Genomic DNA, 14607 nt, shown 5'->3' with positions numbered 1-14607 from the left:
TCTAACTCTGTCTCTGTCTCTTGCTCTTCTCATCTTTTTAAATGCTTTTCAGAATTCCATACTGCCAGCATTTTCTATGCTCTCTATCCCGTCCAACCCCTGAATTTCTTAACATACTATCTTCTCCACATCCATACCCAGGAGAGGCAAGGGAGCAGACCTCAGAAGACCCCTTCACAACTACTGAGAACTAGTGATTTTACGCAATATGCTTTCGTGCTGTGTGGTTTTTTAATTTTCCTTTTTTTACAAAAATATTGTATTTTTAGTTTTCTTTATTTAGTTTTTTTCTCTTTTTCTCTGTTTCTTGGTTGTTTTTGTTACTGTTATTTCTCTCTCTCTGTGTTTCATTTTCTGCATGCTTTTGAATGCTGAGATTGAACTTCAAGTTTGCTAGAAGCATGCTTTCCATCAAATGACTAGAAATCACCACAGGACCCCAAGAAATATGGGAAAGCAAGAAAATACTCCCCCAAGGGAAGAGAATAACTCCTCTTCATCCACAGACAGTTCAATGGAAATCATGACAATGTCTGAAAAAGAATTTAGAACATTCATAATGCTAAGAGAGATGGAATAGAAGAGAGACAATGAACTGCAGAAGAGAAAGGAAAAAAGAGCTGACGAGGCATCTGGGAGGTGAGAAAATTCTTGCAAGATCTAAAAGAGAAATTACATACTTTACAAAAAAAATCAAATGGAACATCAAATGGAACTGTTAGAGATGAAGGCTATAATACAGGAAATCAAAACCTCCCTTGAAAGTATTAAAAGAAGATTAAATCATGCAGATCAAAACTCAGATATAAAAGAGAAAATTGCTGACCTAGAAAAATCCACCAGGTAAACAGACAATTGCCCCAAAATTTGAGAATAATATATAAGAAATACTAGATACCATCAAACATCCAAACATCTGGATAATTGGCATTCCAGAAGGCAAAGAGATTCATAAGGGCATTGATAATCTATTCCATGAAATCCTGCAAGAAAAATTTCCAAACCTAGAGAGGCACTCAAAGAACTAGTCCCAATAAATACAAAGAATCCCAAAGAGAATCAACCCAAGGAGATCTTCTCCAAGACACATTATACCCAGACTGACCAAAATCCTAGACAAAAACAAGATACTAAGATTGGCAAGAGAGAAACAGAGATAGATTGAGTTTATTAGAGAATAAATAAAATGAGGGGAAAAGGCATAGAAGGCAACCATCAATACCAGAGACAGTGTGGGAGAACAATGAGACATGGCAGAAGGTGAGAGATAGGGAATCAAGAATGGCAAAAATAACAAAATATACAGGAAACAAGAAATAGAAAATTATTTGTTGACGATAACACGTATGTTGATGTGCTTTATTGAGCCAATATACAATGTATTGTGGATGGGAAATCTCTTTTTTTTTTGCTATAATGATGTATAGTGAATGAATTTAAATAAATAGATTTAAATAAAAAATAAAATCAAATAAAATTGGCACCATAAAAAAGAAATTTCATCTATTTTCAAATTATATGATTTTATACATAGAAAATCCAAAGGAATTTACAATAACACTTCAGGAAGTGGTAAATGAATAAAGTGGCAGGATTCAAAATCAACATACAAAAATCTATAACATTTTCATATACCAACAATAAACAAACTGAGATTTTAAGAAACCAATTCCATTTACAATAGCAACAAAGCCAATAAAATATCTAGGAATAAACCTTATCAAAGTTGTCAAAGACCTTTACAATTAAAACTGTGAAACACTTGAAAATATTAAAAAATATACAAAAGAGCAAAAAAATTGTCCCATGCTTCTAGATTGGAAGAATTAATATAATTAAGAATGTCAATCCTACTCAAATGAATCTGTAAATTCAACACAATTCCAATCAAACTACTAGAGATCTTCCTCAGAGAAATAGAAAAACTAAATAAAAAATGTGTCTGAAATTATAAAAGGCCCTATGTTGCTAAAGCAATGCCATGCAAGGGAAATAAAGTAGGAGGCATCTCACTTTGTGACCTCAAAATATATTATGTTACAAGTCTGTAATAATTAAAATAGCATAGTATTGATACAAAAACATACAGATAAACCAATAGGACAGAATTTTAAACCCCAAAGTAAACCCCAAAACATACAGCCAACTGGTCCTTGACAAAGCCCAAGACAGTCCAGTTGGGGGAGGGGGGGGGATCTTCAGCAAACAGTGCTGAGAAAACTGGATATCCACCTGCAGAAGAAAAAAACTACACACTTATCTCTCCCTACTAACAAAAAATCATGTAAAAATGGATTTAGGATCTAATCATAAAACTTCAAACTATAAGACAAATGTTGGGAAACACAGGGAAAATTCTTGAAGTAGGCGAAGGAGTCTTAAAGATTCCCCCAAACACAGGCAATTGGCCCAAAAATAGACAAATAGGACTACATTATGGAAAAAAGCTTCTGCACAGCAAAGGAAACAATAAGTAGAGTGAAGAGGCAATCCTCGGAGTGGGAGAATATGTTTGCAAAATCTGCCTCAGATAAGGGATTGATAACAAGAATGTACAGGTAACTCAAGCAGCTTACCTGCAAAAGAGAAATCAATCCAATTAAAAGATGGGAGAATGACCTGAACTACAAGGAAGCCATACGAATGAACAAAAAGCACATCTCAACATGTCCAACATCTCTTATCATAAGGGAAATGCAGATCAAGGCCACAATGAGATACCACTTAATCCCAGTCAAAATCGCTAAAATTAAGAAAATAAATAAATAATCATGAGTGCTGGCGAGGTTGTGGTGAAAAAGAAACTCTCCTACACAGTTGGTGGGAATGCAAGTTAGTACAACTAGTGTTGTACTAGGATATGGAGATTCTTCAGAAACCTACAACTAGCACTACCATATGACCCAGGATTTTCACTCTTAGGTATTTAACCAAAGGGTTAGAAAAACACTACACATTAATATTTATTACAACCTTATTTACAATTGCTAGGACATGGAATCAACTTCAATGTCCAAAAATAGATGAGTGTATTGAAAAAATGTGGCATATGTACTCTTCGGAATAGTACGCAGTCATAAAAAACAATGACACCCTGAAATTTGATATAAAGTGGATAAATATGGAGCTCATTTAAACTACCTGGTTCTATCTTCCTCGGGAAACTAATGTTAATAAATAATAATTATTTGATAAGTAACAACTTGTTTATTGAATGAGCATTTTTTTGAGAGATTTTCACTATAGGGCACATGCGCTCGCCAGACAGACAGAGACATAGAGACAGAAAGTGAGAAATCACCCCCCAGGGGGGATGGTCATACCGCAATCCCTTCTCCTCCATTCTCCTCTCAGGATCTTAGGCACACACACACACTCGTACCCGGCGTGAGTTCTAAGCCACCGGGTCCAGGACACAAACCGCGGTCAACTACGTGGGAGTCCAACGTCATAGCCATTACGCTAACTGCTGGTTCCCTGAATGAGCATTTTTGTATCATAACTGAAAACACAAAGGTTAAGCACTGTGAAAGATAAAACAAGAACAGAAATGGTACCCATTTTCAAGAAACTTTTCATCTTTTTTTGAGGCTGATTTATTCCTTCCTTATATAAGAGAGAGAAAGAGAGAGAGAGAGAGAGAGAGAGAGAGAGAGAAGGAGAGAGATGAAAAACCAGCACACCTAATGGGATCTCAACAATGTGATCTACCCCCCATCATTAGCCAGCTCCATGTAACTGATATGTGAAGACTGCTGTATTCAGGAAAAGCTCTGGAAGTGAATCTAGAGACTACATTTATAATTCATTTGCACAGAGCATCAATATCTGACCCCATAGAAACTTGCAATCTTGAATAGAAAAATGCATATAAAAATATCCTGAAGATCACAACCCAGAATTCATAATGCTCTTGTTCTTCAGCAGTGTGATAAATAGCTGGTCCCAGTTCGCTAACGTTGGGTGTGTATAACACCTGTACTGTAGTGTTTCTCAAACTCTTTTCATCATTAAAAGCACCTGAGGTGTTTATTAAAACTAGTGCCTTCCAAGTCAGGGACCAGAGACAAAACAGAACCAGCCAAAACCCCCACCCCAAGCCCTCCAACTTCACTTCGCAGTTTTAGAACTACAAGTTTAGGGAGGTTAGGCCTTTTAAGCGGACATCTCCCTATGATGCTCCCTACCAAACCAGAGATCATAGGTAGAGCTGAACCAGTCCAAACCAAGCCCCAGCCTTAGCCCTACAACTGGGTGAACCAGCCCCAGACAAAGCCCCTTACAGTTTTATAGCTACAAGGGCAAAGAAAATGTAGGTCTCTTAAGTGGACATCTATATCTGAAGGCCCCTGCCAGACCAGGGACTAAAAACAGGGCCGAACCAGCCCAAGCCACATCTCCAGTCCCAGTCCCAGCCCTACATCTCCAACTTACAGTTTCATAATTACAAGGACAGGGAAATTGCAGGCCTCTTGAGCAGACATCTCCATCTTAAGCCCACTGCCCAGCCAGAAACAACAGGAAGGGCTGAACCAGCCCAAGCCACAACTCTAGCCCCAGCCCTCCAACTTCACCTTCCATTTTCATAGCTACAAGGTAGGCAGAGTTTTCCTTTATTTTGCTATTTGCTATCCTCCCTCCAAACAGGACAGGGAAATATCAGGCCTTTAAGCAGCCATCTCCATCTGAAGCCCCTTGCCCAGCAGGGAACACAGGCAGGGCTGAACCAGCTTAAACCACAGCCCCAGACCTCCAACTTCGCCTTGCAGTTGCAGAGCTACAAGGCAGGCAGAGATTTCTTTCCTTTGCTCTTTACAGTATTCCACGCACATGTGATAGAAAAATTATAGTCCTCTTAATCAGACATCCCATTTTAAGCCCCCTGTCTAGCCAAGGACCAAAGGCAGGGCTTAACCAGTCCCAGCCCCACCCCCAGCTCCAGCCTCGATGCTCCAACTTCACTTTGAGTTTGAAAGCTATGAAGTAGGCAAAGTTTTTCTTTATTTTGCTCTTTGCTGTCCTCCCCCTACATAGGAAAGAAAACTTTCAAGGCATTTATGCAGACATCTCAATCTGAAGCCACCTGTAAGACAGGAAACAGGCAGGAGTGAACCATCCCCAACCAAAGTCCCATCCCTCAAACTTCTTTTTTTTCTTTTAAATGTATTTATTTCACATTTTATTGATTCACTAAAGATCTTAATCCATCTAAATACATTCAATAGCAAGTGCAGATGATATATACATATCCATGAATACATGTCTGATTTTAGGCATAAACCTCAGTGAGTAGAATAAAGTATACATAGTTGGGGCTATATAGCTCCCTGCAGTCATTAAATAGCTATTTTTTGAAATTTTTTTCCTGAAACATTTTTAAAATTAATTAATTTACATTCATTCCCTGAGCATCATCACAGCATACAATATGTGATAGCCCATTCAGAATATACCTGCATTGTTTCTGATGAGAGGTCCACTGTTAGTCTGATGGGATATCCTTTGTAGGTAACTTGCTGTTTCTCTCTTACCAATCTTAGTATCTTGTCTTTGTCTGTGGTTTTGGTCAATCTGACTACAATGTGTCTTGAAGAAGATTTTTTAGGGTTGATTCTCTTTGGGATCTTTGTATTTCTTGTGACTGGATCTTTTAATGCCTCTCTAGGTTTGGAAAGTTTTCTTGTAGGGTTTCATGGAATAGGTCATCAATGCCCTTATGAGTCTCTTCGCCTTCTGGGATACCAATTAACTGGATGTTTGGACGTTTGAGATATCTAGTATTTCTCATATATTATTCTCATTTTTTGTGCCATTTTCTGAGTCTCCATGGTGGGTTTTTCTAGGCTAGTGGTTCTATCTTCTACATCTGAGATTCTATTTTCTGTATGATCTAGTCTGCTTTTAATACTTTCAAGGAAGATTTTGACTTCCTGTATATCCTTCATCTCTAATTGGTCCATTTGATTCTTTTATATAGTGTGTATTTTCTCTTTTAGATCTTGTAAGAATTTCCTCACCTCCTGGAACTCATCAGCTCCTTTTTCCTGCCTCTTCTGCAGTTCATTGTCTCTCTTCTCTTCCATCTCTGTTAGCTTTGTCACAATGAATATTCTAAATTATTTGTCAGGTATTTCCATGAGTTTCATTGTATTGTCTGAGGATAAAGAGGAGTTATTTTCCATTGGAGGAGAGGTATTGTCATGCTTTCCCATATTTCTTGTGACTCTGTTGTGATTTCTAGTCATCTGATGGATAGTGTGTTTCTTTCTAATTCTTAAAGTTTAATCTAAGCATTCAGAGGCATGCAGAAGGATGTGATTTGCTATTTCTCTTTTGTTCAATTTTCACTCTTTGTGCATCAGATTTAGTGGGAATGGAGGAATATTCTGACTCTAATTGAATTCCAATGTTTGGATCCTGTTCACTTGAACCTGTCTAGACACTTAGTACATAGAGGCTGAGCAGCTAATGAATAAACATAAAGAAAAAAGAAAAAGAATTAGAGAAGAGGAAAGAAGAAAAAATGAAAAAGAATAGATTTTAATTTTAAAAAGCAAAAAGTAAAAACCGAGTGGCATGCACATATTTCACAGCTGAAGTTCATTATCCATCTCAGAATGGGCCTGGCCTGCCTTTGTGTCTTTCTTAAATGACATGGGGAAAGGCAGCTATTAGCACAATAAAAGAAGGACTTGAGAGCCCAGAGAATACTTTACCTTAAAAAAAGTTTTAGGGACCAGCAGTTGGTGTAATGGCTATGTTGCTGGAGTCCCTTGTAGTCAACTGCAGTTCACATCCTGGACCTGGTGGCTTAAACTCATGCTGGGCATGTGTGTGTGCGTGCCCAAGATCCCGAGAGAAGAATGGAGGAGAAGGGATTGTGACGGGGCCATGCAGACCACACAAACTGGTAAAGAGGCAGCCTCCCATGCCTATGGCAAGGCCTGGTCTGGGAAGAAACTGCGAGTCAAGGCCGGTCCCCCACTGTGTCGCTGTACTGGCCTGTACTCAATTTCTCTGCTGTGAGCTTTACCGTTATTACAATACCCTGCAAGGTTAAAATATCACCCCCAACCATTACAATAAAGTCAATTAGTGATCCTGTAGGAATGCAATTTCCTAAGACACGGACCAGGAAACTTGAGACTTCCCTCATTTGCCTTTTTTAAGCCAAAATTAACATATATTAGGTTAAGTTAGTATAAGCCAATTTAGCGTTAGTAGCATATGTAGAATAAGTTAGTTTAAGGCTAGTTTTATGTTAATACCCCTTGTTAAAGCTACAGGCCAGAGTTAACTTATGTTAGGCCAAGTTAGCATATCCACCGCCATGACTGGGACTTAAAGATAAAGCACAAGAATTCACTGATTAACAGTCAAAGAATTCAGCAAATAAATATAGGGGCCCGTGGGTTAATAGAGGAAGGACAGATCTGGCTAACAATGACAGGATAAACAAACCTGAAGGCTCCAGGGGGAAGATAAACTATCTTAGCTGGAAGTTCTTATCTGGTTCAAGCAAGCAACAGATAGTCCCTAACTACAAACAGTTTCTCCCTGTGTGCTGTTGACTATGAAAAGCTGCTAATAAAACACCCTGTGTTGTCTCCTGAGCTACAAGATTACCTTCCTTTCCCATATGGGCAATAGGCTCACCCCCTTTAGTTGTAATATAGATATTCCATATATTAACTGTATCTTTACTTAACAAGACAATATTTCTATTTAGGCCTTTGTAACTGGCAATACTGCCACCCTGGCCCAGGAATAAAGTTATCAAGCTTACCTGGGACTGAAGTTATCAAGCTTCCTGCAAGCCCCCTCTTCAAAAGACCCTGTCCAGTAATCAAGACTTAAGAAGAAAATGCACCAGACAAATAGACTCCTTCGTTCTGAGAACCATGTTTAGCTTCACCTGTTCAAACAGAACAGACATCATGTTTTATGATCATTGTCCCTGTGCCTTGAATTCTCTGTTTCACAGAGTAAATCTTATTTTCTCCTCACCCCACCCTACTCCTGTAAGACATCCGTCAATAAATACGTGTGTTTGGTAGTTGCTAGTGCTGCAGTCTAGAGCTGGCTCTGGCTGTAGCTGGCTGAGAACATGCTAAAGAGTATTGAGGTCTCAGTCTAATTTTTGTTCCTGATCACCTGTGTCACCTTCCTGTGTACCCACCCCAGGTGGAGCAGGGCTTCCGGCAGGACTGCAGTGTGGCCAACCCCACTGCGGGGTGATTTCTCACTTTCTGTCTCTCTGTTTCTCTCCATCTCTCTGGCGATCACACGTGCTCTGTAGCAAAAACCTCTCAAAAAAAGTTTTAAATATTAAAGTCATAGGGAGGCACAGTGAGACAGAGAGAGACAGAGAGAAATTGAGTGAAAGAGACAGAGGTAGAGTCCTACTCAATAGAAATGACTCTGGAGGGGGAAGTCTAAACAGAAAATCTTCATTTTGGGTCAAGAAAAGCCATATTTCACAGCTGAAGTTCAGTATCCATCTCAGGAAAGTCCTGGCCTGGATTTGTGCCTTTCTTAAATTAAAAAAAAAAAAAAAAATCCAGCCCTTCAACTTCAACTGGTGGTTTCAGAGATTTGAGGTGGTTGAAATATTCCTTTATTTTTTTTTTTAACTCTTTGCTCTTATCCTCTTACATAGGACAAGAAAATTGCAGACCTCTTAAGCAAAAATCTTTACATAAAACCATCAGGCCAGCCAGAGACCAGAGGCAAGGTTGAGGTAACCCTGACTCCAGCCCCAGCACTTCAAATTCACCTTGAACTTTCAAAAGTAAGCCGAGTTTTCCTTTTCCTAACTCTGTCCTGGCCTCCACCACACAGGTCAGGGAAATTGTAGTTCTCTTAAGCAGACATTTCTATCTTTAGTCCTCTACCCATCCAGGGTCCAGAGGCTGGACTGAATTATCCTCAAACCCAGCCCTCCAACTATACCTTGTAGTTTTAGATCTGTGAGTGAGGCCAAGTTTTCTTTACTTTTGCTAACTCTTTACAGTCCTTCTACTACATAGGATAGAAAAGTTGCTAGCCTCTTAAGGAGACATCTCCATCTGAAGACCCCTGTCCAGTCAAAGACCAGAAGGCTGACTGAATAAGTCCCAGCCCCAACACCAACTTTACCTTGTAGCTTTATATCTATGAGTTAGGTGGAGAATGTCTTTCTTTTGCAAACACTTTGCTGTCCTCCTCCAATATAGGACAGGAATAGTGCAGGCCTCTTGAGCAGATATCAAAATTTCAAGGCCCCAATTCATGTGCCACACTTGTGAAGTGCATGACATTTTTTTTTTGTTATTTTTGTTTTTCTGTTTCCCTTACATTCTCTGGTGCTCAGCCTTCACTCCACAGAGACTAGACAGATCTAGGTATACAGTTGTCAGATATCTGAGTATTGTGTATCTTTGGAAGAATCTTATCCCCTGCTGGCCCACTAAAAAATATGGAGAATGTTCCATTTGTAAATTTGAACTCAATACTCCTCCTGTGGATACCACATTGCAAACCACAGTAGAAGAAAGGATTTCACACAGAATTAATTCACAGCAAAAAACACATGAGCTCACACTACAAAAACCTCCAAAGTCTTAGCAAAATGTAAATACATCAGCAAATGACTACAAATTCCAGAAGAGCCTCAAGTCAGGAAATTGTTCTTAACAAGGAAACATAGTAACTCATTTCCAACTATGGAAAAATAGGAAATTACCAAAATGTCCCAAAAATAATTCATAATATTTATAACAACAAAACTCATTGAGATGCAAGAGGAAAGATATAGGGGAGTCCAGAAGATGAGGAAGTAGAAGTATTTTTCATGACTTAATTGAGGAAATAGACAACCTAAAAAAAGAATTAAACAGAACTTCTAGAGATGGAGACTGTAATGCAAGAGATCAAATGATCCCTTGAGCATATTAAGAGCAAATTAAATCCCATAGAAGATAGAACCTCTGATATTGAAGACAAAAAGACAACATTCAGAAAATATTAGACACCATTAAATGCCAAATATCAAAATAATAGGTATTACAGAAGGTGAAGAATCAGACAGAAGCATAGAAGATTTATTCTATGAAATGCTTGCAGAAAACTTTCCAAATTTAAAGAAACATACAGACATCACGACCCAAAGAACACAAAAGTCTCCAAATAGAATTGGGACCAGCAGATGGCATAATGGTTATGTTGCTGGACTCTCATGAAGTCAACTATGGTTCAAGTCCCAGACCCGGTGACTTCAAAATTCACACTGGGCATGTATGCATGTGTGGCCAAAATTCTAAGTGGAGACAGGAGGAGAAGAGATTGTGGAATGGCCATCCCACCTGGGAGGAGAGTGATTTCTCACTTAGTGTCTCTCTATCTCTCTGACAAGCATATAAATCCTATTGCAAAAACCTCTGTCTAAAAAAGGGGAAAAAAAAAGAAAAGAAAAAAGGAAAAAGAATTAATCTAAGGAAATTCTTTCTCCAGTACATCATATTTTACCATACTAGTAAAAGGCAAAATAAAAGACGAGGTTCTAAAAATGGTGAGATAGAAACATCAAGTTACTTACAAAGTGTATCCCATTAGATTAACATCAGACCTCTCTATAACATGCATGTTGATGTGCTTGATTGAGCCAATATACAGTGTATTTTGGATGGAAAATTCATTTGTATGCTGTACTTATGTGTAGTGAATTAATGTAAAAAAATAAATAAATTTAAAGAAAAAAAAAAGATTAACATCAGACCTCTCAAGTGAAACAAATGATGCAAGCAATAAAAGAATGGGAAGAAATATTCAAAACACTAAAACAAAAGCAATTTAAACCAAGAATTCTATACCCAGCAAGATTAACCTTCAAATGGGAAGAAAAGATAAAAACATTGTCAGATAAACAAAATTTAAAAGAACTATTCATACTAGACCATCTCTTCAAGAAGTATTGAAGAACATAACATAAAAGAATAGCTAAGGAGAAACAAATAGAAATTAGAGAAATAAAAAAGCAACCAAGCAAATAACTAATAAAATGGCACAGACAAATACACAAATATCAATAATAACATTGAATGTTAATAGATTAAATTATCCAATCAAGAGACACAGATTAGCTAAAAGGGAAAACAAAACAAAACCAAAAAAAAAAAAAACCCAAAACCATAATCCCTCAATATGCTGCCTACAAGAAATGCACCTTGTGGATAAATAAATACATTTAAAATTAAATTGCAAGAAAAACATATTCATTCAAAATTAATTTTAATTTTAAAAATAACAGGAAAGAAAAAAACAAAAAATAAATTGAAAAATGGATAAATTCTTGTTAGTGATATCAGACAAAATAGAATTTCAGACAAAAACTGGAAAGAGCAACAAAAAAGGACATCATATAGTACTGTAAGTGCCAATTCACCAAAGATATAACACTTATAATATCTTTGCAACCAACTTGGGAGCACCAAAATACATTAAGGAAATACTACTAGATCTAAAGGGAGAGATAGACTACTACACTCTAATCCTTGGGGAATCTCAATACTTCACTATCTCTTTAGGACAGATCATCTAGACAAAAATAAGCAAAGAGATACAGGATAACAAATTACATCATAAATGGAATAAACTTGACAGACATCTATAGAGTCTTCCACCCAACAGCCATAAAATACACTTTTCCACCCCCACATGAGACCTTTTTTAAAGACTAAGCATAAGATAGGGCACAAAACAAGCCAATACAAAAATAAAGGCATAAAAACTGTAACTAGCATCTACTTGCATGATCATGATAGCATTAAACTTGAAATTAACTTCAGAAAAGTCCCTCAAAAATTAACCAGCATATGGAAATGAAACAACCTACTCCTGAATGACTTTATAACAACTGAAGAAATTAAGACTGAAATAAGAAGATTCATTGAAACCCATATTGAGTACATGAGTTCCTATAACATATGGGACACAGAAAAGGCAGTCGTAAGAGTAAACTTCATAACAAATAGTGCACAAAGAAAAAGATGGAAATGTGGGAAATAGGCAACCAAGCAACATGCCTCAGGGAATTGGAAAAATAACAACAAAAACAAAAACAAAAAATGCCAGGAGTAAAGAAATAATAAAGATTTGAGAAGAAAAAAGTGAAATAGAGAATAAATGAACTGTAAAGAAAATAAATGAAACCAAAAGGTGGTACATTGAAAACATAAACAAAATTGGCACTCATTAGCTAGACTAATTAAGAAGAATAGAAGGGACCAGTAGATGATGAAATGGGTACCTTGCTGGAGTCCCATGTAGTTGACCACAGTTCGAGTTCCAGACATTGTGACTTAAAACTCCTGCTGGGCAAGTGTGCACATGTTCCCAAAATCCCGAGAGGAAAACAGAGAGAAAGGATGTGGCATGGCCAGCCCCTGGGGAGTGGGTAGGGATGATTTTTCACTTTCTGTCTCTCTGTCACTCTCATGAGTGAACGTACCATATATCAAAAAATTCTCCCAATAAATAAATAAATGAATAAATAAATAAATGAAACCAGATAAAATTTGCAATGAAACAGCAATATTATAACAGACATAATAAATATACAAAACATCATTAGAGGATACTATGAGCAACTATTTACCAACAAACAGGAAAATCTGAATGAGATGGAGAAATTCATGGGCACATATAACCTACCAAGATTGAACCAGGGAGCCATAGAAAGCCTAAATAGATCTGTAACAAGCCATAGGATGGATTCAGTAATAAATAACCTCTTAACAATAAAGAAAAGCCCTGGTCCTGATGGCTTCTCTTCTGAATTCTACAAAATGTTTAAAGAGCTAACTACCATTCTACACAAATAATTTCTACAGATCCAAAAGAAAGGGACCCTGCCAAATTTATTCTATGAAGCCTCCATCACCCTCATCCATCACCCTCAAAACAAACAAGGACATGATAATAAAAGGAAATTGCAGACCAATATTTCTGATAAATATACATGGAAAAATTATCAATCAAAATGGATTTTAAAGGTGTGACACATATACTCCGTGGAATATGATTCAGCCATAAAAGCAACAAGACACTGACATTTGATAGAAAGTGGATGAACATGGAAGATATATTGCTCAGTGAAGCAAGTCAGGCTATGAAACATAGACATTGTATGTCTCCACTAGCATATATTGACTGTCTACACATTATGGTAGAAACTAAAAGACTGGAGGACATAAAAGCATTGAAATTGTTATGGACACTGGGGATAAACTGGAAGGAGAGTGGGAGATGTGGAACCAAAATCAATGTACAAAAATCTATACCATTTTTATGTACAAACAACAAGCAGACAGAGGAAGAAATGAAGAAAGTAATCTCATTTATCATAACCATAAAAAGTATAAGATACAAAGGAATAAGTCTAATCAAAGAAGTCAAAGACCTCTAAAAAGAAAACTATGAAAATCTAAAACAAAGGAATTGAAAATGAAACAAAGAAGTGTAAGGATGTGTAGTGTTGGAGTGTGCCCCTTTGGGGCCTATGGAAGGATAGCCTATGTTCCTGGATTGAAGAATATAATTAAAATGGCAATAATACCCAAAATAATGTATATTTAATGCAATCCTGATCAAATTACCAGTGACATTCTTCAAATATCTAGAAAAAACAATCATGGAATTTGTCTGGAATCATAACAGACTCCATCTTGACAAAGCAATCCTGCACAAGAAAAGTGGAGTGAGTGGGTGACATCTCATTCCCTGACCCCAAAACATATTAGAAAGCTGTGTTGGTCAAAACAGCATGGCATTGGCACAAAAAAAGTCATGTGGATCAATGAACAAAATAGAGACCCCAGAAATAAACCCCAAAACATAGAGTCAACTGTTTTTGACAAAGTGCATCAGTCAATTCAGTGGATAAAACAAAATCTCTTTAGCAAATGGTGCTGGAAAAACTAGATATCCACCTTCAGAAAGTTGAATCTGGACTCCTATCTCTCACCATTAACCAAAATCAACTCAGAGTGAATAAAGATCTAAACCTAAGACATCAAAATAAAACTACTGGTGGAAAACACTGAGGAAACTCTGGGAGAAATAAGAGTAGGCAACAACTTCTTAAATAAGACCCCCAAAGCACAGGCAATAATCTCCAAAATAGACAAATGGGATTACTTAAGAAGTTTCTCCACAGCAAAAGACATAGTAATTAGTGTGAATAAACAACCCTCAAAAAGGGAGAATATTTTTGTAAACAATGCCTTCAATAAGGGACAGATAACCAGGAACTCAAGTGGCTTATCCCCCAATAAAGATCAAAATAATTAAAAAATGGTAAAATGAGCTGAACAAACAACTCTTTAAGGAAGACATATGAACAGCCAAAAAAGCATATGAAAAAATGTTCCACATCCCCCATCATAAGAGAGATGCAGATCGAAACAATGAGATACCACCTAACCTCAGTCAGAATGGCTAACATTAAAAAATAAATTATGAGGGGACCAGCGGTTAGCATAATGGTTATGTCGCTGGACTCCCATGTAGTCAACTGTGGCTCGAGTTCTGGATCCGGGGGCTTAAAACACACTGGGGGCATGTGTATGC

The 14607-nt window shown here is 37.3% G+C and overlaps 1 pseudogene; it reads left to right on the top strand.

Annotated features, from left to right (window-relative positions):
• LOC102492515 (heat shock cognate 71 kDa protein-like) overlaps positions 1-14607 on the top strand; it is a 36333-nt pseudogene that overhangs the window by 4008 nt on the left and 17718 nt on the right.

The sequence above is a fragment of the Tupaia chinensis genome, unplaced genomic scaffold (genome assembly GCF_000334495.1).
Source record: "Tupaia chinensis unplaced genomic scaffold, TupChi_1.0 Scaffold140338_1, whole genome shotgun sequence".
NCBI classification, from domain to species: domain Eukaryota; kingdom Metazoa; phylum Chordata; class Mammalia; order Scandentia; family Tupaiidae; genus Tupaia; species Tupaia belangeri.
The sequence above is the reverse complement of the archived record's forward strand: the minus strand, read 5'-3'. Positions and strand labels throughout refer to the sequence as shown.